The sequence below is a fragment of the Neopelma chrysocephalum genome, unplaced genomic scaffold (genome assembly GCF_003984885.1).
Source record: "Neopelma chrysocephalum unplaced genomic scaffold, ASM398488v2 Primary Assembly neopelma1_22b, whole genome shotgun sequence".
Classification (NCBI taxonomy): Eukaryota; Metazoa; Chordata; class Aves; order Passeriformes; family Pipridae; genus Neopelma; species Neopelma chrysocephalum.
In genome coordinates, this window is record NW_020897690.1 from 12,613,913 (window position 1) to 12,637,390 (window position 23,478).

Sequence of the window (23,478 nt, forward strand, 5' to 3'; positions counted from 1 at the left end):
GTGGCTGTAAGGGTGGCACCACCATGCCAATCATTTAAAAGATGTCCTGCTTGACCAGGAACTTCCCCATTTAGCACTAGGGTAGTCTCGGCTCTTGCATTTATTAACATTCACTGCTACATTTACTGCTCACTGAATTAATATTCTAGGTAAGTATTCTAGACCAAAAGATCTACTTGTCTACTTTGCTGACATTGCATATGCTTGATCATAAACATCATAAAAAGTCAGTAATGGATGCAAAGAGAAATTGTGAAGCTGGTAAAAATGTTTGCAATATTTAATTAATTATCTTATGTATCACCCATAACAAGAAGGCAAAGATGCTGTGGGTTGAATAGACTCCTAAAAGCAAGAAGCCATAAAAAAAAGCCTTGCTCAAACCTTCAACTTTTCTAGAGCAAATATAAAACCAGCAATAGGTTGTTAAGCACCTGATTATAAGGCAAAGTCTTTGCATCAGAAAAAGGTACTGAGATCAAAGATGGAAAATTTCTGCCAATAATGTCTCCATGGCTGGCTTGAGAATGGAGTCTAGGGACTGACAGCTAAACAGATCTCTTCCAGGGATATGAAGGTGGTCAATTCAAACTGCTCTGTTCCCTATTATGTACGGCATTTAAGATAGGTCACATTTTACAGTCAGTGACATTAAACTATTTCATAGTGATCCATGTGCTATAAGTTATAATATATTATTTAGAATATTTTAATCACCTAAAGTTCAGGGACCTCAAAGCACATATTAATTAATGCTTATTTTAATTAGCTCTGCCTCAGAGAGAGGAAGAAGATAAAACTGTGCAGCCTTATTAGCACGACAGTCCAGATCCATAATTAAACCCAGAATACACAACATAATAGACATCAGAACTTAAAGGAGTGGAAGGTTGGTCACCACCACGGCAGCCTCCCACTCCTATAACCTTCTTTTTTCTTAACATTTTATTTCTTTCCTCCCCGAGTCTTCCTGTGAGTGGCAGTTTCCACAAGGGAAAAGGCAAAAGATTTCTGCACCTCATGGGCCAAACTCAGTTCTGCTCTTGCAGCAAAAGCATCATCTTCTGTGGAATTATTCTATATTCTACATATACTATTATTAAGAGGAAAAATCTTTTTGTGAAGGTATCTTCACAAGCAAATTCTTCCTCTATTTAGCTACCAGCCATGTGGATCTGTCTGCAGGCATAGAAACCTCTGCTTTGCTGCCTTCAAGCATTCTGCCTCTTTCCCTGACCAAGAATCGCTGAAGATGCTTTATTTTAAATTTCACAGCTGCTGGCTTCTGAAAGGAAAAAAAATGGGTTCTTTATATTTTCTGACTCCTCATAATAAATTAACTGTATTGGGTGAGTCAGTGTGCAAAGGTCATACAGCCAGTCAGTGGTAAAGCATCGATACAACACTCAATAGGGCCAGTCTCTAGCACCCTACCCTTGTCTGCCAAATGACCAAGCCAGGAAATTCCGATCACTGCTATTCAAGCATCTTCCTATGTGCATTAGAGACACTTAAACAAAACTCCAGTAAACTGAGATGCTGATTCTAAGTTCATGAAAGTCAGTAACAGTTCTCCTGTTGACTTCAAGGTATTTAGGATACGATTTTAAGAGCTTAATAAAGATATTGGAAAACAATTATCTAACTCTGTACTGGTACTATCATATAGCATTAGTTTTCAACCTTTTTTTTGCTCCCAGCTCCTTGAAATTTACTCAGTAGATTTGATTTTCTTAGCAAAGTTATACAGACACCCTAAAAGTGGTTCTCACACTCTCAGATAGGTATGGGTCATGAACTGAAAACATCTACTAAGGGGAAGGAAAGGACATTCATATAAAAAACACCCAAAACCTTACCAGTAACTAACTATAGGAAAGTTTTGTATTCTCTTTCTTATTTCATACTAATTACCATTTTTTCAACTCTAAATTGCAATAAATTCCCTCAATTTCACTCCCCTTGCTCCATTCCATAGAATTTCTCCAAATAAATAATGAAATTGAGTAGTTTAGCTTGCAGAAATTGCTATTACTTTATCAATGCCTGAGCCAACAAAAGCATTTTTCATGCACCTGCATAAAAGAGAAGGAACTGAATAGCTTTTAAGAAATGTGCTACATTTTAATATGTCCTGGTGACATACAGAAGCATATCTACAATTCTGAAAGGAGTTGAGATGGAATAATGGGTGGAGAGGGAAATTTTCTACACTCACGCTTCTTCACAATGAATTTACTGATGTTAGAACAAACGGTCATGCCTTGATCCAGAAACAATTCTTTGCCAATAAATTTTGCATCAAATCCTGAATCATCATTTTAGTGATTTCTTAAATGCAAACCAATGTTAATGCTTCAGTATCTTTTACTCTTAAATGCAATATTTCACTTTACTATTTCTTCATTTGCATTTGCTATTATTTTGATTTACTGTATTATAATTTATTTTGCAATTGTAACTAATTTTGTTATATATTTAAAGTGTTTTATTAATTTTGATAGTTTTGCTAACACAACACGACAGCATATTTAGTGGATTATATCAGGTTTCCTTCTACTCCTCAGCATCAAGCAACTGTAGAGACATTAATGTATGTTTAAATTAAACCAAAGCAGCGAGTTTAGACTGGTCTAACCTTCCCCAAAGTTTTAGAGGAGCTCATTAATGTTACTCTGCAAAGCAGTCTTAAAGTGGAGCCATTATGTGCTATTGTTTTGATAATTTCTTGCCAAGCTCCCAATGCCTTGCAAGCAACTGACTTTTTATGAGCTACTCTTGCTGACAATTTTCATCATCACAATTCTTAATTTTGACTCGTCCCATAAAGTAAAGCTTCCTGAAGTCCTCCTTATATTTTGCATGTTTATTAGAAGGACCAAGAAGAAAGGGGGAAAACAACAGGCCAGGGTGTCATTACTCTTATTTATGTCAATGAATGATGCTTTGCTCCATAAATAATCCACTGAACCCATAGTGTATGGTACAGGTGTTAGCTTGTCACAGTTTAGCCTCATATGGATATAGACAATATATTCTTGAACATTTGGGGATTGGGAGAAGACTTGCTTGTCATTTGAAGCTGAAAATAACAAAAATCTACCAAAAATTTAGGAAAACTGTTTACAATGAAAAATACACAGTTACATTAGTGCTTGAGTAGCTGAACTCCAGCCTTAGGACTCAGCTTGAGACAAAATCTCCTCTCAGAATGCCTTGAATTTGGACAGATGCAAAACTGAACAGGTTCTTAGAGACATCTTTAAATAGAGCATAACAGAGTGTTCAGTTTACTGGAGCAAATGCTACAGACAAACTTCATTGAACACCTACTTCATTTTTACACCCAGCTTCTGCTTTCTCATTAATGCATATCCATCTACAAATCCTGAAAGCCTAGTGAAGATTTTAGAGAGAAAACAAGGCAAACCGGTTCAATAATCTCTGAAGAGCATTTGCAGAAACTCTTGGATATCAGACTAGAATCTTTTAAGTCAAAGAAGGGCAGGTGGATAAACACGAAGACTGATTTTCCACAGAAAGCTAACAGTCATTTTGGAAATATAGAAAAAATAATGTAATTATTTTTCCCCTCTGTCCCCAGCTTCTTTCTTCTTTTTAACCCTCAAGGAACTAACTTTTTTTTTAAGCGTGAACCCAAGTACATTGGGGTAACTTAATTTCAAAAAATTAAGCAACAGCTGTTCTTTTTAGAGTTCCAGTTGTAAAAATTTATTAATTAACTATTAAACATTTAATCATTAAATGTACTTCCTGCATGTGTGCCTGCTAAAATGCAAAATACTGGACCCATTTCTTTTTTATCTTTCTACATTCAGGTGGCAGAGGCAGAAGTGGAAACCAGATGGAACACAGCAGATGGGTATTCTGCTGCTGCAAAAAAGTCTCTGGAGCTGTAAAAGGTAATGCAGTCCAGCTTCTGAAAACTATACTTCAGGCAAGATGACTAACTACAATAATCACAAAATCAGCAACATAAAGGAAAATATAACTTCCTGCAATAAAATGAGAAAAGCATGCAAAGACAGAGTCAAACTGGGAGGTTGACTTTGCAACCCCTTGTGGTAATGAGCGGCGATCAAGATTACAGAGAAGAGGTTCATGCCTGAAAGCTGGTCTGCTTCTTTCAAGCATTGCAGTTGATCTAATAAAAGATAATATCTCCTCTAAAACCTTGCCTCTTTTAGATTTTTAATCCATTCTGAATAGAAAAACTATTGCTATTTCATTTTTCATTTGGAGATTCTAAAGAGCTTTACAAAGAGGTTTACAGGTACCACTGAGATTCTTGATGTATAAAGTATAATGGACTACCTTGATGTTTTGACACTTTACAATCCATATCCTGACTTGGATACTGATGTGCTACCAGCTAATGCATGGGGACAGTTAGGTGCCTCAGCACAGGACGTATGGAAGGTCAATCTGAAGAAGCTGGAAGAGTGGCGCTGCTGGAGAAGGAGGTGCCCTCCTCTTTTCCCCATCCTCACCAACATATCCTGAGCTGCAGCTGGCACTTCTGTAATTCATAGTTATGAACCATCTCCTTAAGATGGACACTTAAGCCATCCCTTACTCACAAAATACAGACAAGATGTCTACAACGTTCTTGGAGCTCTCATTTGGGATCTCAAATTCCAGCTTCAAATCCTTCAAATGTCTGAAAATGTTTGGCTCTTTCTTCTCTATGCCTTGGTACAATTCATTCTCCTCCTGCCTCCTCCCTCGACTCCACCCCCTCCAGTCCAATAAACATTTAATCACTTCATAGAAATTGGAACTGCTCGACCCAAGGGAAGGATAATTTTGACTCCATGTCCCATCACTCTTTCTCAAAGCTTACTCTTATAGCCTGCTATTTAAGGTGCTTCTCCTGTGAGGCAGAAAATACAAACTCATATCTACCTAGGCAGAGGTGGAATTTGAAGTGGGATCTCCCAACTACTGGATGAATGCCACTAGAGCTGACTGAGGGTGTCAATGTCATGCTCAAAGAATATCTGTAACACTGAGTCTTGCAAGTGAGCCATCCATTTCTAAGTTTGAAATCCTGATAGGTCTGAGATGCAAGACCTGATGCAATGCTCAGAGTCTCGAGGCTGGAGACATAGTGGGCATGTAGAGGAGCAAGATAAAAGGCACATCAGGAACATTTTAACATTAGATGCTTAGACTACACTTGATATTCAGAGAAAAGTGGTTCTGCCCATATGTGATTGCAAAGACCTATATATTTTCTTATCTTGGAAATAAATAACTTCACATTTTCAGAATGTCCAAGCACCACCAGCTTCCAAATCTAGAGCATAGAGCAGCATGATATGAACAGAAGAGAAATCTACCGCACATTAATTCAAGCTTTTTAAATCAATAGCTAAACTGCTCAATAAGATCCTGGATCCGATCCTGGAATGGTGAAGAAATCTGGTGATGGCATGAAGGTGTGCTAGGAGAAAGAATATGCAGACAAAGCTCTGCATACCTTCCAAGCTGTTTCAGTTAAGCTCTGGTTTTTTTAGATGGCAGTTTCACCTTACCTGTACCTTACCTGTGCAGCTAAGCACAGCTGGGCATGAACTCATCTGAATCCATTCCCATTCAAACTGCAGACATAAACCCTGTGAACACCATGAATTCTACCCTGAACTTTGCACAAATCTCTCTCTATAAGTAATTTTACATTCATATCAAAGGAGGCTTTTAATATCCTTTGCCAGACAGCTACCGAAATTTCAGGGGTGTACTAGATGGACACATTTTATGACCCTTTAACTAATTATTGAGCCTTTACTACCCTTGGTGCTTTCTACATTTGCTAACCTCAGATTACACTTACATACCTCTCTTAACATGATTTCAGACTGAGTATGACTTTCCTCCCATATCCACTTTCATTTAATTCTGATCTGTCCCTTTTTTGAAATTCTGAGCTGGTTTTCATAAAAATCTTATCTACAATCAAAGCTCTGTTTCTCTGTAATGCTTTGGGATATGGCCTTATCTCATGCTATTATTAAAAACGGAAAGCTCTTTTATACAGGTATATTTTTGACCTCTGCTCTTCTCTATTTCGAACAAAACCTGCAGCAGCATGGCCAAGAATAGAAGCAGCATCATTCAGCTCCCAATTCTATACTTTAACCACTAGATGATGCCTCCTGTGAGTATATAAAATTTCATTGAAATGCAAAATCTCATTATATTTGCTTACACTTACAATGTGTTGCTATTATTTTTTATATCCTGCCACTCCTTGACCTCCCTTGTCCTCCAGGGCTTAGCAGATTTTCCAGGTCCATTATAACAATGGAAGAAGGTTTATGTGACTAGTTGTCACTCAGCCTATATGTGAAAGGTCCCCATCAAACAGCTAGGGATAGTTATTACACCATAGTCAGCCCTGTTTGAACAAAGGACTCCATGACTGTGTGAACGACACTTCTGATAAGGTAGATATTTTAGGAAACAAGCAGAAACATTTTGAGGATATTACCACTAGACAGGCACTTGTATTACCCAAGAGTTCAGCACTTTCAATATGTGATAAAATGTCAAAAAGCCATTTTTTGCAGCCAAATGTATAAATTGAGACCCATTCTACTTAAACAGAGGACACTATATTTGTATAAAATAGTGTAAAAACAGTGTCAATCTCAGATCATCACCAGTACAGTTGAAGATAAACAACACTGTGGCTCTGTAGATAAAGTTACCAGGTAAGTGGATAAAGAGTTGTTGTTAGTATATTGTGCTCTGCCAAGATATTAAGAAATAAGTAGAAATTAATAAAAGGTTCAATAAAAGAGGTTATAATGTGCATCAATCTATTGCAAAAGCTTTTAATAGTAAAACTATGACTTATTTGTGGCTATGGGACTTACTTGTGGCTATGGCTTATTTCTGACTGTATGTCATGAAGTTGTTTTCCGAGTGCAGAAGGAAGGTAAAATAAACATTCTATTTTCTACAAAAGCTTGGGTTCTATTTAAAAATCTTGTCAACCAGAAATGGGGAGGAGTGTCTGAGTAAGAGTAAACATAAAATGACTCATTATCTTCTGATAAATCAAGGCACTACAGACAATGTATTTGTCCAGCAGTATGATCATATGTTCACATTATTTTGATCAGGAATAACATTAGCCAGCTAAGCTCCACATTTGAACAGCACTTTAGCATCCAGCTTTTCATTGAGTCAGCAAACAGTCGCAGTGAACTTAGTACTCACTGCACTGAAAGGTGGTCAAAATTGAAATTTCTGTTCTGCAGGAAACCCTGACCCTTCAAAATTTGATTATGCTCTAAATCAGAAAGAATGTCACTACTCCAGAGTTTCCCATTAAACAAATGTCTTGAAGAAAAGATATTCAGGAATTTAAACCAAAAGCATTTTGGTAACTACAAACCAATTTATTTTTATATAATTGATCGGTTTTAGTTTGATATAGTTAGAATCTTTGCATCAATTGTATCTAAATGCTGTCTGAACCATTTTAGATTACATTTTATGTCATCATAGTAATATAGTTAACATTAATATATAATGTAAAAGGCAGGACAAAATAAAAAATGGGAATTACTAAACCAGAAGATTTTTACAGAACTGAAATAATTATGTTAGACAGTTCTCTGCAGATATCTGCACTGTATCTAAAATCTTAAAATAAGACTGTCCTTCATTCACTGGTAAAAAACCAGAACAATCCTCCCTCTCCCTGCCCCAAAATTACTCAGTTGAAAAACGTGATTAGGTCTGGCCTCTCTGAAGTGACTGGGAGTTCTGGCATTGACATCAATTAAGTCAGAACTTTATTCACTGATTTCAGATGGACTGGAAGTACCTGTGTACTCGAAAACATGCAAACATGAGTCCTGTATTGATCTGGAACCTTAACAACAAAACTTCAAAGAAAATGATCCCATCTAAATCTCAGCTGAGAGGATAAAGCAAGACTCCTAAACATAGTGCATAGACTCTCAAAAAAGCAAAAGCATTGTCTAGCCAGATTGAGTCCATTTTCTATTAATTTACATCATCTGAAACAACAGCAAAAATAGATTATTTCAAAATTAGTTTGACCAGTCCACCAATTTTAAAGTATTTTCAACCACAGGAAAATACTGACACTATTTTTATCATACACTTAGAAAAAATCATTACTGTTACTGCATTATTAAAATCTGCATACCTATAAATAAGGTAGTGATTTCCAACATTAAGCAGACACTGTTCTCAACAGTCAATATAATAAAACTAAACCATGTAGTATGATAAACAAAAAAAGAATTCACCCAATGTGGGCAAATATGCCTCAGGCACATCTATTATATGCACACCTGCCTACAGAGCAGATTGCTATCATCTAGTGTTATCAAAAGGCTCTATGTATTTCTCAGGAAACAAGCACACACACTTTCAATAAATCATGGTGCTAAATATATGTTCCTCTGTCAGTAAGACATTGCCTTCCATTTTGGTCATGCCTGAGAGAGAATGTTTCTTTTTTTTTTTGCGAGTTCAGATTAAAAAAAAAAGTAGATTCTCCTCTTCCCTCCTGCCTAATCCCTTGATCTTGTGCTTTATTGCAGACTTGAAAAGCCTTGTGGGGCCTTTTTTTCATGGAACAGGCAGGGCTTCGTTGCCAAGCCCATCCACACTGCCCACCACTTTTCTGATGGTACTTGGGAGACAAATCCTTTTGGATGTCCACTGGCCCGAATATAAACATGAAGCTCCTTACACCATTTTAGATGTAAGATCTTAAATAGATCTTACATCATTTTAGGCCAATATAGTCTGAAGGGACATCCCCACTGCTGCAAATCATAAAAGACTAACAACCATCTCCATCTACCTCCAAAACTATCAGCCAGTGCAAAGTAAAAGGTGTCTTAATTTCCAACAATAAAGAAGCATATTTAAAATAAAGTAAAAAACAATACTTCAAGCACTATTCATGCAACACAATAGACTGCAAAATTGCATTGAAATTTTCAGAACGCTCACTTAAAGGCTCCTTGTTTTCTTTGAATAAATATTTATTTTTGATACATTAACTCAGCATTTTTGTATCAGTAGGTGGAATGCATACTCTAATCTAAAATTCATAATACTCTAACCTAAACTTCATAAGAGTATTAGCTGGAGCTTTGCAAATACTTTCATCCAAAGAGATGACTGTATTTAATACTGCAGTATAACCTTGCCTAGTTTCTCAAATAAATTTGCAAAGGGAGTGGATTACTCTGAGGATAATTAATGTGATAGGGAGGTGGGGTTTTTTTATCTTGATGTCATTATTTGAAACTGTCTAAATTAAATTGCTACATTAAGTAATCCGGGGCACCAAATGGAATTTGAACCCTACTCCCTAGGTACAGCAATTTAGCAGCAAACAAACTTATGTCACAAAGCAGACTATTCAAGCATAAGAAAGTACCTTTGTCAATCCCGGGCAAAGAGTGACTTACTTATATTCCCAGTGGAAATACACCACAGAGATGGAAACTGAGCAGGGATCTCCCAAGTACCAAGGCTTTCAGCACAAGTGCCAACTATTACAGTGGAAGAACCTGCACAGACCCCACTGGATCTATATTAGAACTATGGCAGCCAGATACAAAACAAAACAGAGATGGAGAACAAGTAAGCATCCACTGAAATGCTAGGCTAAGGGCCAACTGTCTGTGTTGGCAGATGTGATGTACCATTTTGACAATGCAAGTCCACTCAGGTTCTCTAATCTCCATTAAGTATTGCAGAACATTGTCAGAGAATTTTCCACGTTTTAAATGTACAAAGAAATATTAAATACCTTGCTCTATCAATGCATATTTTTACTTACGTTTATTAATTATCTCTATGGACAACAAAAGCAAATAAGGCGTTTAACAATGGTGAGAATTAATGGCCTGGTAGAATGTGCAAAAGTTTCACTAGAAACTTGTAGCTAAAAGCCACAGGTCAACATTACCACAGGCATAAAACTAAAGAAACATCCATAAAAGGATGATTCCAGACCAATTAAGGTTCAGCAAACATTCAGCATCTGTGGGTTCCTTATGGTCTTTATTAAGCCAGAATGAAAGGGTTATGCTCATAATTCTGTACTCTTTTTTCTTTTTTCCTTTATGGTTAAAATCTTTCGCTGCATTTAATCACTTCTGGTGTCTTTCCTTCTTCTTTGCAGCAATTTTGCCTGAGCACTCCTGGGAGTGGTGTTGCATTACAGATTCATCAATGATTTGCTGCTTACTCTACATTATCCCACAAGTGCTGAGGCAAACAGTTCTTCGCCAGGATCAAATGATGTTCTATATTCGCCCACAATTTAAAATCTTGTTAATGTTGACACTTCTGACGAAAGCCTGACAGTGACACTGGAATGAGTGTAACCTGTAGGCTTTGGTGACTGCCAAATAAACAGGTACCCAGGGCACAAAGTTTTTTCTACATCCTCTATATGCCCACAGGGGCATCATCAATTTAGGCAACATCTTTTCCAGAAACAACATCAAATAGAACAGCTAACACACCCAGTCTGTAGGTGATGTTGCTGATGGGTGACAGGGTGACTATTTGCTATGTTGCTAAACCAGTGTCTGAGAAAGAGTTTTGCTCTAAAGTCAATTAGCTTTAATGGAAAGACTCCAAATTACTTCAATGATCTTTGGACCAAGCTCAATAAGAACTAATTAGGTCTCCATTCCAAAGGTTAGTTGTCAGAATTATTCATGGCTTTTTGTTTGTTTGTTTTTAATATTGGACAAGAGGGTCTTTTTTAATTATTTAGAGGAACTGGCATCACTTTGAAAGTCATAAATTGCAAACACAGGTGCCAGTATTAAAAAATTTAATTTCAGGTTATCAGACAAGTAGAAAAATTTTACACACTGTGCAAACGCAATCCACTTCATGGGGACGAAGGCAATAAAAACTACAGTTAGTGACACCTGTAATTTAGTTCTGTGATATTGGCTACACTCCACAGCCTTACTAAACCTTTCATGTGTTCTACAAGAATACAACTAAGTTTCCTGACTATAGCTTCCAGTTCTGACAACAAAACCTAGGATCTAGTCCAGGGATGGACTTTTCAGAACTCATCTCACTCGTGCATAAAACCCCTAACACAGAAGATTATACGTCTGAAAAACTTACCACAAGAGAGAACATACTCGAAGAAAGAAAGGGATACAGGTACCTCATGTAGAAGTGATACCACAGCAAATGGCTGAGCAGTCTCAGTACTATCTATGATTTATTTATTCTGTTAGCAGATCATCACCTGCAAATCAAATTAAGAAATGCTCAAAATCTGAAAGTCACAAATTAGACCAGAGTGAATTATATGATGTCATTTATCTCACAATCTTCCTCTTATTTTTTCTTCCTTTCTTTTCCTGGAAACTTAAAGTTCAAAGTACAATAAACATAATATAATCAATTTGCACTTACAGCATACAAGACAGGAAACAGAGATGTAGTTCTTCACTGCGAATTGGTCAGACAACAAAATTATTTAATTTGGAGTGTAGTCTTCAAAAAAAAGACCTAAAATCAGCTTTTGGATACTAGAGTCCAATTCTCTCTGGCACTAACAAAATGTCAAGTCATTTTCTGGCAAAATATGGGTCTGCGCCTTTGCTGAGCTCTGAAAACCTAGTTATAGACGGAGAGGAGAGCCTGTCTTTGTGGTATAATGGAGAGGATGAGAGGAAAGACATAGCTCACACCCTCACATGGTGCATACAAAGGCAGAGAGCCAAAAATTTCTTCCTGTGGGCAGAGACGGCCCTTCTTTCTCTCCAATAGGGACTAACCCCCCTGTAAGGGAGTAAAGGAGGAGGGTTGCTCTCCTCTCCTCCATCTCCTGTTCACCTTGTAGGCACCAAAGGGCCAAGCTCAAGCGAATTCTGGCACAGAGATTTTCCACAGGCTGCCCACACCTGCCCTTTTGCCAGAGACCTTGTCAGCTGAAACGTGTACTTGTTCCGTACCTGCTCCAAGCCCCAGGTCGCTCACTGTCTTAAAGCAGATGAGACACCAGGGTACAAATAGAATGCACTGAAGGTCACCTGATGGAAGTCAGAGTGGACACAGGTATACGCGCACACTCATCACTTGCTCTGTGTTTGGACACAAACCCCTGGCAAACAGGTTTGGTCTGAGGTGTTGGTCTGCAGGGCTGGGTTGCAGTTCATAGTCTCTTGCAGAGCTTTAGGTCAACTGCAGTTTTTAGAAGCAGTGACACTTCACTTGAGCTGAAGATAATGAAGATGTGGGCAAACAGCCTTTCTGAAAAGCAGTTTCTCAACAGTCATAAAATCACAGAACCATACAATGGCTTGGATTGGGAGGGACCTTAAAGATCAGGTAGTTCCAACCCCCCTGCCATGGGCAGGGACACCTTCCATTAGATCAGGTTACTCAGAGCTCCATCCAACCTGGCCTTGAACACTTCCACAGATGGGGCATTCACATCTTCTCTGGGCAAAGTCTTGTAGTTGCACTGATTAACAGTTACCGAGATTTCTAATAAATAGACAGACAGTATAAAATATTTTGGATTAATATGAAGAAAAATTGGAAGAGCTTAGATGCACTACATCCTTGTGCCAACTCCAGCCTAAAGTCTCAATTACGATGTGTAAGCATCTTTTCAACTTGTGCTAAAAATAATAAAAGAACTGGCATTAATTTATGGCCAGTCAATCTGAAAGATCCATAATGGGAAGTTTTTAACAAGCTGCTGTCCAACATTTTTGACATGTTTTAAAACAAGCCATCCTGATCAGCCCTATAGAGGGTAATGCTTCTAAGCCTCTCCAAAGAGGAGGAGGCATAAAGATTTAGCGACTCAGTAGACATGACTGCACAGACCTCTGCAGCCAGCTTGGAAATGACAAATGATTTGTTAATAGAGAAGCTTTCTTTTTGTATTATTTTTTGCCGATGAAGTGAAAACAGAGCATTGATTAAGCAATCCAAGCTGAGAATATTCTACCCAAATTGGAGAGCTTTCAAACCAGCTGCTGGTTTCAAGGCTTTGAAATACAACTTCTGCTTGTTCCTCGATGCTTAGAGATACCTATCCTGAAGCCACAGATAGTGATTGATGCCAAGCTGACACAGATGTATTTCAGCTGTGTGGGCCATGCCACTCGCACACCACTTGTGTAAAAAAATGCATTCTGTCTCAAATGCTACAAACTAAGAGAAAGGATTAATAGAGACATCAACAAAAAAGTTCTCTGTACAAATAGAGTATGACTGAAGAATATCAATAGCCCAACATGTTCTTGACTCACCATCACCCTTCTCTTCGACTTGTCAGAAGAAATCATTTGTACAAAAATTCAGACGGAGCCTTTCACTCACAACACTATGTTTCTGCACAGAATTTTACAGAAGTCACCCTACATATTCAACAGTTAATAAGAACTAGGTGTCTAGAGGGAATTAAAAATATTTGTGCGATTTTTCCCCTTGCAGAAAAGAATTAAATTTTCCATGGGAGCTTTAAATACAAGCTTCTGGCCCTTACAGATGTTAAAGTTTGAGTGATTCATATTCTCATTCCCTTGTGTAGCTACATTATTAGACTGTATTTCCCTCAATTCATCAGAGAATACACTATGTCCATAATCATAAAGCAGAGATAGTGGCATGTCATGGAAGACTAGGTCCAAACAGGAAAACAAGCCCCTAAGCAGAACAGGAACAAGAAGCATCTAAATTGTAATACTCAGAAGGCATTACGGAGCCTTTTTAAAATTAAAAAATACATGATTTTGTCATTGAGCAATTTGGGATTTTTTATTAAAATAAACCTGCAAAAGGAACATGCCTTTCACTACAAATATTTTAACACACCAATTTTAACACACTGCTGCAACGAGAAATTTTCACCTTAATCAGGTCAGTTTGTTTGGATGACTGCTGAGTAAATAGCTATGCCATGCTATCTGTATTGCAGCTCTTGCTCCAGAGATAAGAAAAATCAACACAGACATATGAGTCAAGTAAAAAATATGCTTTATTTTTAACAAATAAGCATTACAAGAAATGGTATGTTTATTCAACTAGTGATCTCTACATTTTACACATCTGAAAATTAAACCGGTTATTTTTATCTCTCTGAATTTTAAATCAACACACATCACTCTAAAAGGCTGTTAACAAAGGGATTGTTCTTCACGTAGCTGAATTACTTTCCTGAAAAGTTCATGGAAGAATACAAATCCTAAGGCTAAGATCCCATTTTCTGAAAATTTTGCTCAGAAAACCAGCACATATACTGGAAGGGGCAGATTTCCATTACCATAATTTAACATCCCCATTTAACCTATTATCTCCACATTCTTGATGGAAAAATTTCCAATTGTTTGAATACCTCCTTCTTCCCTGAAAAAAAACCCCAAACAATCAGAAAAAGGGAACAGAAATTTGTGTTTACTGTTTTAGAACAGAGACTGGGAGAAAAAAACACTATCAGTGATAAAATTATTAATACTTTTTGTTGTTGTTGTTAAAATTAATTACTGAGCACAAGATTTGTTGAGCGAGTAAAAGTAAAGTTGGGTGAGCCTTCTTGTAGCGCTCTCTGCAACATCATGCTGGTACCCAAAATTCCATTCATAGTCTTAGTACCATCTTGATCAGATTTTCCTTAAAATTCCTTAACATTATGCAAGCACTTGGATAAGATTTGTTGCTCTTCTTTTTTCAAATCATAAAATCATAGAATGATTCGTAGAATCATAGAATGTTAAGAGGTGGAAGGGACCTTAAAGACCATCTAGTCCCAACTCCCCTTACATGGTCAGGGATACCTCTCAATAGAGCAATAGGTTGCTCAAGGTCTTATCCAACCTGACCTTGAACACTGCCAGGGTTGAGGCATCCATAACCTCCCTGGAAAACCTGTTCCAGCATCTCACAAGCCTGACAGTAAAGAATTTCTTCCTAAGTATAGTTAGTACTAAGTACTATTTCTTTCTTCCTAAATATAGTACATGGTTTCACTGCCAGAGAGGAAAGTAATAGCTCTGTACATACAGGAGATGACACTCTATAAAACAAAATTCTGCTTTCTTTTCTTTCCTATAACCCAGGATCCTGTCTTGATGTGAAGATGACACACAGATTCCTTACTAACCTCTCCTGAATCTTTCTGACACACAGAGAAGTGACATTCCAGCTGAGTTTTATTGGTCAAACTTGGATTCACAGATGCTACTGAAGTAAATGGATGTATTTATACACGAAAGAGATTTCAAGAGTTTTTTTTCGTTCTCACAGCAAAAAATTACACTATTCAAAGTACCTGTGTCCATGAGATTAAAAAAATTTCTTTTCTCATTAACTATTACTTTAAATTTATTTTATAATTTATTTGTATTGGAAAAAGTATTTATAAGTAGAAACCACAGGAGAGTCATAATTCAGGTCACATTTGTGCAGCTCACCAGCTAATCTGAAAATCTAAATCTATTGAGACTTTCTAATATCTTCTCAGAATTGTGTGTCATATTACTTATGAATAGACTCAATCCAAGAGGAAGCTTTCTAAATACCAAAAAATATTTTCTGCTTTGTCATCTACTTCTTTCTTCAGTCAGCTTATGCCTTTTGCTCAAAATTTGTAAATTAACAGACAAATTGGGTTTTGATCCATCCACTGCCTCCTCCCTGTAAGAGATTAATGGCTAAAGAATAATCCCACTGGATTGGCTAAAAAATGCAATGGCACCAGTAGAGAACATACCATGCCTCCTCCTTTTACCAGTTGTTTTGTATATAGTGACAGATTATTGAAGTAAGTGAAACAGCAGGAAAATAAATGAAATTTTGTCTCCTTTCATTCCCAGTATCCTACTGTAATTTCCTTCTCCTGATAATGACTCTAGTAGATGAAAAAGGGAAAAACCTTCCTGCAACTGAGAGAAAGATTGAGAAGTCAAGAGGACTGGATGCAGCTACTGGACATACCCCCAGATGAGTGACACTGGCTTATTTCCCACATTTCACAGTAACCATGAAAAGAACGTTTGCTTCCTTTGGCCTTAAATGTATTTTAGTTGCAAGCTCTTTGGGGCATAGTCTGCAGCTGAATATGCTTTTCCAGTGTTATTTGCAACACAGCCATGACATATCTTGAGACCTGACAAAAATCCCAGTAATAAGTAGTTACCAAGGAACTTTTTCCATGCAACAATTTAGTTCTGTGAAAGACCACTTTCCTGAGCACTCATTACAGTACTTGTATACTTGCAAATCGTCTATGTGCCAAAAGAAAATCTAATACTTAAAAGACAGAAATAAAATATGAGTCAAGTGGCAAAAAGGCTATTAGAGAAATACTGGGCACCTGAACAGATCCATGCATCCTTCAGTTTCCAAGCAGTTTCATTTTCTAAAATATTTTGCATTTCTTTTGATACTGCATACATATCTCTTAAACAGTTAAAAAAGCCACCGCTGTGAAAAAATGCTGCACATGGTGAAAGTACTTCAAGGAATGCAGACCCTGATCTGGAACTCTTTTCTCACACGCATAATCTTCATAGCTTTGATTATGACATGAGAAGGATTATTTCTACAAGAGAGAAGAAAGGTAGGCATAGGAACTTAAGAATTGTGCTAACATACTAAAGCACTGTAAAATGAAATAAAATACTAAAATTTGCATTTAAGCTCTTTTAAGTTACGTCTATTCTGTAATACAGAAAAAGAACAGCAAATTCAACAAGCTTTTATAAAGCTACAGCCAGCAACTAGCGGGACTTTGTAAAAAGAAGGTACCGCAAATAAGCAGAGTCCATACAGAATGCCAAAGGTAATGTCCGCAAACTAGAAACATCTGAGAAGTCAAAAAATACTAAGATAAAGTTTGAACTCCCAAGAACTTCACTGAGTTCTGTCCTGAAAAGAATATAACAACATATAGTAAAAGGCTCTTTGGTCATATAAACAAACAAACAAACAAAAACACCCAGAAAACAAACAAATAAAACAAACAAAAGAACTCCACAAAAACACACAAGGAGAAATGATGTGCCACTGTGGAAGAAGGATGGGGAAAAGATTAAGGACAACAGAAGGAAGGCCTTCAATAAATATTTTTCCACAGTTTTCAATCAGAAATGTTTAGGTTAAAATTAGAGACAAAGTTAGGGTGAATAATGAGAATGTGGGTATGCAAATAGAAACTCCCACAGCTAACAAAAAACTTGATTCAAAAAGTTAAATGCATCAAGCTTGAAGTCTGATTAATCACTAACTCACCCTTTTTTAAATTTTGTTCACATGTAATGCTAGTCCAGTGACAAATATTTTTAATAGCACCATCCAGCTGAGAGTGAAACTGAAAAATAGCAGATATGGTTTCTTTACTTACAAAAAATCTCTGAAGAAAAATAAGAGGAGATGGCAGTTGGGAAATTACAAGCTATTTCGTTGGATCTCATTAGTATGAAAGGCCTTTAAATGCATTTTGAGAGAGACAATGTATAAAGACACAGAGGTAAATGAAAAATGGGATAAAATGCAACAGCAATTTCCCAAAAGGACACCACACAAATCATCCATATAGTTTTCTTAGATGAGGTAAGTGATTTTGTGAACAGATGAAGTGTAATAGATCTCATCTTTCAGGACTGTAGGACTGCATTTGACACCATGTTATATGTTATTAAGGAATCTGAGAACTAAGACTTTTTTAGTGGTTAAAAAAAACAGCTAAAGGAGGACTAATAACAGGCAAGTGCCATTAAGAAGGGATGCATCAAATCAGTTGAGATTAGCAGTGACAGCCTTCAGGATCCACCCTGGGGCTTCTGTTGTCCTTTCATAGCTCTTGACCACTGTCATCCAGGTAGAAGACTACCTGCATGTTCTTGTACTGCCAGTAAAGAAGAGCAGTGAAACTATACAAAGTCAGCAGTTTGAAGATGGGAGCCAAAGAAATGGGGTAAGCAGCAAGGCCCTGGGCAGAAAATTCAAATGTAACCTAGGAGATGACCCAGTAGTGACAAATGAAGACTGAAGTTGTCAATGAGCGAATGACTACACAAGTAACAATGAAAAAGGCAAGTGAGGCTGTAGGACAATGAGGATGGAGATTTTCAGTAGAACTCAGGAGACATAGAGATTCTCCATCCAAAGATACTAACAGAGCTGGTTTAGCCCAGTAATAGAAGAGCTACAAAAGCATGTAACTGCTGGCTAGAAATGTCTTGAGGAAGATGCTTCCAGGTGGGAGAAGTGTTATTTAATTTAAAGAGCAACAACAGCATGGGCAGGGGGGAACGCAGTACACATGCCACACACTCATCAAGGCTGTAAAGAAGGGAAGTTTCAATAAGCCTATGAGTTTCTCAAATAGTCTCCCAGATAAAAGAGTAAGGGTAAAATTACAACCTTCGAGATAGTGGTTGAGATATAGTCGGAAGTATCACATGCTGCAACGCCCTTTACAATTTCCTGGACCCATTGCTTGCATCCACTGGTCACAGAGGGTCCTTAAGCTCCATTAATAGTATGGTGTTGATATTTTTAATGCTTCAATGTTACTGGTGTCATTTTGGGGAACATAACCAAGAACATTTACCATTCCGTTTTTCACATGCAGTTTTCATTACAAAATCCATGTAAAACTAATTACACAGATAAAGGCTTTTGCAATAATGCAGGCTACTTACAAGTGAAAATAAATAAAAAGAAGAATGTAGAGCCCAAGATTATTTGAACAGCTAGGGCTCACAAAAATACAATCAACAGGAGTTTTAATTAAGAATAATTAAGTATTTTGTGAAATAATCCGGGGCAAACTGTGGAATTGTTTAAAAATTGTTATTAGCTGCTTAGACGGAGTTTGTCAGATGGGTGGCCTAAAGCTGAGAAATTTAACAGAAACTGTACTTTCAGAACTTGTGGAGAGATGCAATTCTCCTGAAGAGAGTGAAGATTTGGCACTTCATATGAGCAGAGACGATCTGGCCCAAACATTCCTGTTTGCAGATGATGACTTTCTTATATTATGCACTTTGTCTTGGCACAGTCAATCAACAGAGGAAGTGCGGCAGAAATAACAAAGCCTTTTCTCTATTTGCTGATAACATTTTCAGCACATTTAAGGAGACATTTGAAGAACCACAGTAATTTCTACACCCCTGAAAATGTGTTGAGCAGAGACAAAAGGACAGAGAGGATATCAGTAATTGCAAAATACAAAACAAAATGCAGAAAAATGTCTCCAAAAAGGGAATGTGAAGTAGAAAGTATCTGAAAGAACCTTTCCAGGAAATAGTGCCTATTTTTACCCATTAGGTTTCAACCTATTTGAAAACAAATCAGTGGATACTATACTAGGGATGAATCTAACCCTTGTATCTAAAATAACACTTTCAGGGATTAGCCAGGACAACAGCATTTTTATCAAACAGAAGTCATTTGTATCCATCCTCACATTATCAGAAAAGCAGCTCTCTCCTAATTAGCAGATCTTGAACATTAACCTTTTGTCTTGACTGCAATCTCTTCGATTAGTGGTAATATTCAGCCTTCTCAAGACTTCTTTCATAAATTGCCTATTCTCATGGTAACAGCTGCCACTTTCATTCTACAAACACCAAGAAAATGTGATTTCCTTTATATCAGTGGGCCGGGCTAGGTGCGCAACTTTGGCCTTTGTCAAGGATCTTTTCAGAAAAAACTGCTTATTCCAGAAGAAAAGGAAACAGGTGCAAGCACAATTCAGGAGGCTGTTGTTGGCTGATCCACAAAGCAGAACTGGCAAAGCTTCAAAAGGAAACAGTCAAACAACCTACCTGCAATGCCAGTAAACTCTGCAGCTGCATGAGGGGAGCACAAGCACATTCAACAGCAGCCACCAAACTTAAATCAATATTTTCTGTGGGGTTTTGTTTGGTTGAGGTTCTTTTATATTTTTTTTTTGCTTTTTTCTTTGGTGGCTCCACAAAGAGTAGCAAGACATCAGCTTAATACTCACACAAGAATAGTTGAGAAACAGTTAATGTAAATCAAGAGTTCTCATTCAAAGAACATTGAACTTTAGCCAAAAAGAACACTAATTCATTGCTGAGACGCTGACACAGCTTTAATCACCAGTGTCTTAATCTTCAGGCTCACAACAGTCTATAACCAAAGTTCTAGTCTCAGCTGAAGTGAATTCCCAAAGGAGCATCAACTTTGGTGGGACCAGCAAATATTCACAACTTTGTCTCCAGCAAGTCGTGAAATTTTTCTGAAAGTTTATCAAATCTAGGGCTTTTTCCAGAAAACCTGTCTATTGCATATGAATTCCTCTGACACCTTTACCTTCTTTGAAACTGAAGGTCTCCAAGTCAATCCATTAAGGGGAGAATGGATAAAGTGAAATTCATATCTACTTCTCCAGCAATCCACTGAAATAATCAAGTTTTCTCTTAGTCACAAATGTAAGATTCTGTCAGAAAATAGAGCTGCAATTTTCCTAAATTAGCATTGCATGTTCAGTTTCTTAAATTGGTTTTTAAAATACATTTTTAATTTTTGTATGAAATTTTTAGCACTTGTGTAAAGGACTGGCAGACAGCAAAGAGACCGAAAAATTAAACACAACTCTAGAAGCCTTTATTTGTTTCCTCTCCTTAATTCCTCATTAACCCCTTCAGCACCAGACCAGGTGATTGCTTTCCTTGCCTTACAAGACTTTTGATTCCAGGCATACCAATACCTGTTGTTAACTAGACACTTCGAACACCTGAACTCAGTTTGGATTTGGGCCTACTGCTTTAAGCCAAAATTACCAAGTGTTTGAGGACAGAAATATCATGGATCTTCTTTTATGATATATAAATAATGGCCCATCTTCGCGAACGAAGATTTGGGGAAAGGTCTTTTTACCTTTCCAGCCTGTGCAATGGATTTTTTAGGTGAGACACAGCCTGCGCTGAACTGAGCCCACCCTTTAATCCTAAGGTTCATCTGCCGGGGCCAAGCAAGCTTGGACAATGGCAGTGAGGTCCTCAGGACGTAGGTTTGTTTAGAGTGTCCTTCTCATAGATGGATGGCCACACAGGGCTAACGACCTCCATCAGGCCAGGAGACCGGGGATTCGAACCCGTGGTCGCAGCAGTGAGAGTCCTGCATGCTAACCACTAGGTCACCAGGGGTCTTCTTTTATGACAGTGAACAGTCAAAGGCTGCAGTTGACTGCGTAAACCTACATAAACTCTGTCTCTGCTCATTCCAACAGACATTAAGATTGTTCAGTAATGGACTTATTTCTGACCCTCAGGTCTGAGCATTTATTGTGCTTCTACATCTGCAGATTTCGTTACTACCAAAAGTACCAAATCCAGTACCAACAGTAACGCCCATGGCTTCTCCCACTGTAGCCAAAAAGGAAAACACCACTAGTCAGCAATGAATAGGAGGCTGTAAACATATTGCAAGCACTAAACCAGTATATTTACATGAGTATCACAGACGCTGCATGCCACTCAGACTCAAAATCTAATTCTGACACTGGATCATAATCCATAAAGGGCCAAATTAAATCTCTCCATTCTGGGCTCACAGTGGGAAAGTCTGGGTTTGAGTTTGCACTCAGCATCCCAAGCACATGTTTATTTTCACTCCAACTCCCCCAAAAAATTAGTGAATAATCCAGAGCTGCTCATCCAGGAAAGATTCAAAAGATTTGCCAAGTTTCAGACAACAGTCCATGGAAAAATCCAAGTGCACAGATTTGCTGGCAAGAGATGCCTCTATCCACGCTCAATTTGCATGTGTTCTAGAGTGGTTCTCAAAAATGGAACAACCTTAGGAAAAGAAGGATGATGGACTGAATTGCACCCTACCTGTGAACGGCAATACCCCTCAGCTTTACTGCAAAGGAACACCAAGAAAACCATTCAAAGTAAGCAAAGTAACCAAAAGTATTCAAAGCAAACAAAGTAAACAAAAAATTACTGCACAGCACTGAAAGGAAGGAAATGGTTGGCAGGAAGGGTTGCCTGTATGACTGGCAATATCATGGCAACAAAATTATTTTACAAGAAAACTCGTATTCTGATGCCAGTTTGCAATCGTACTACAGGGACCAGGACTGTTAAGGTATTACTTCCACACCCTACAATACTACACCATACCCCATTTGGTGCCTTTCTCTGCAGTCTGGCCCATCTTCCACCTGGGAGAGGGGTATGACTCTACCTGCACTGGCCCTGGAGTTAGGAGAGGCAAGCACCACTCATTTCCCACTTTCCTAAAGGTTTGTTCTTTCACTCCAGTAAAACACCAGAGCACAGCAGCTGTTACTGGTAATTTTTACAAGGATTTGTGTATCCTAGAGAGTCCAAGCACTGGATGGTGCCAAGGTGGAAAGGTCCCATACTGCAGAAGAATTGATAGAGAGGAGAGGATCCCAATTCCAATGCCTTCTGAACTAAATCCCCAGAGGGTACATCATGGCTTCCCTCCCACCACCCCTCCAACAACATCAGTTCAGATCTCACAGGAAGCACACTAGGGAGGTGACCACTGCCCTGACCCACAAGTCCTATAAATCTCACTCTGTCTTTGACTCAGAAATGTTTATAGGATTCCCATATTTAGTGTCTTTACTGTACTTCAAAAAAAAAAAATCAGTAATATGGGGGATTCAAATGGTGTTGCTTTGTCTTCACACTTCTTCTGTCTCCAACTCTGCCAAGCAGGCCCTTCCTACCTCATGCCAGGGAGACATAAGCAGCATCCTTGCATCACTGGTTGAGTTTTGAGGTTTTCTGCATGCTTTTACCATGTATTAATTGAACTTGTCCAACACCAATTGGTGAGCTAATTGCTGTTGGAGCAGATGGTAAGATATTGGTACTTTTATATCATGTGAGGGAAATGTAAGGGAGAAAGGATGTCTTTTCCATTTCCTGTGGGCTGAAACAAAAGTTAAAGTAAGCTTTTACGATCAGTGGAGTTTGAGGAACAATTATCCAGCTCCAGTGGATTCATACCTTGCATCTAGCTCCATCTGGTCCCCTCTTCTGTGGTTTAGCTTGCCCTGTGGGCACACCATGTGCTGGGGGTTCATAGACTGCCAGCACGCTACTTCAATCTGCTCCAGGCACCAGCGGTCAGTGAGCAGTGTTGTGAAGCAATTCAAGATACTAAAACCAGGAGCAAACTCATAAGGTGCTTGTGATAAAGAGATAATATCTGTTTCTATATTACGTGCAGTTATCTTGGAGGGATGCTAGCACAGCAATGCCCTCAGTGGGAAACTACTGCTCAGTGCTAACTTCCCCGTGGTGGCCACCATTCACATTCAAATAGAGATATAAATAGCACAGCACTATAAAAAGTAACAACAGCAACAGAGGTCTGTGTGAGGATCAGACTTCAAAACGTGACACTGCAGAAGAGATGCTGCATTGGAGCTATTCAGGCACA

General features: G+C 38.1%; 1 long non-coding RNA gene across 1 annotated transcript in view; it reads right to left on the reverse strand.

Moving 5' to 3' along the window:
- The window catches only part of LOC113966091, a 102,006-nt gene that overhangs the window by 70,851 nt on the left and 7,677 nt on the right, over window positions 1-23,478 (reverse strand). Inside the window, exon 2 of the long non-coding RNA XR_003533705.1 lies at window positions 11,225-11,308. This is a non-coding gene — a long non-coding RNA (uncharacterized LOC113966091). The remainder of the gene's footprint in view (window positions 1-11,224; window positions 11,309-23,478) is intronic.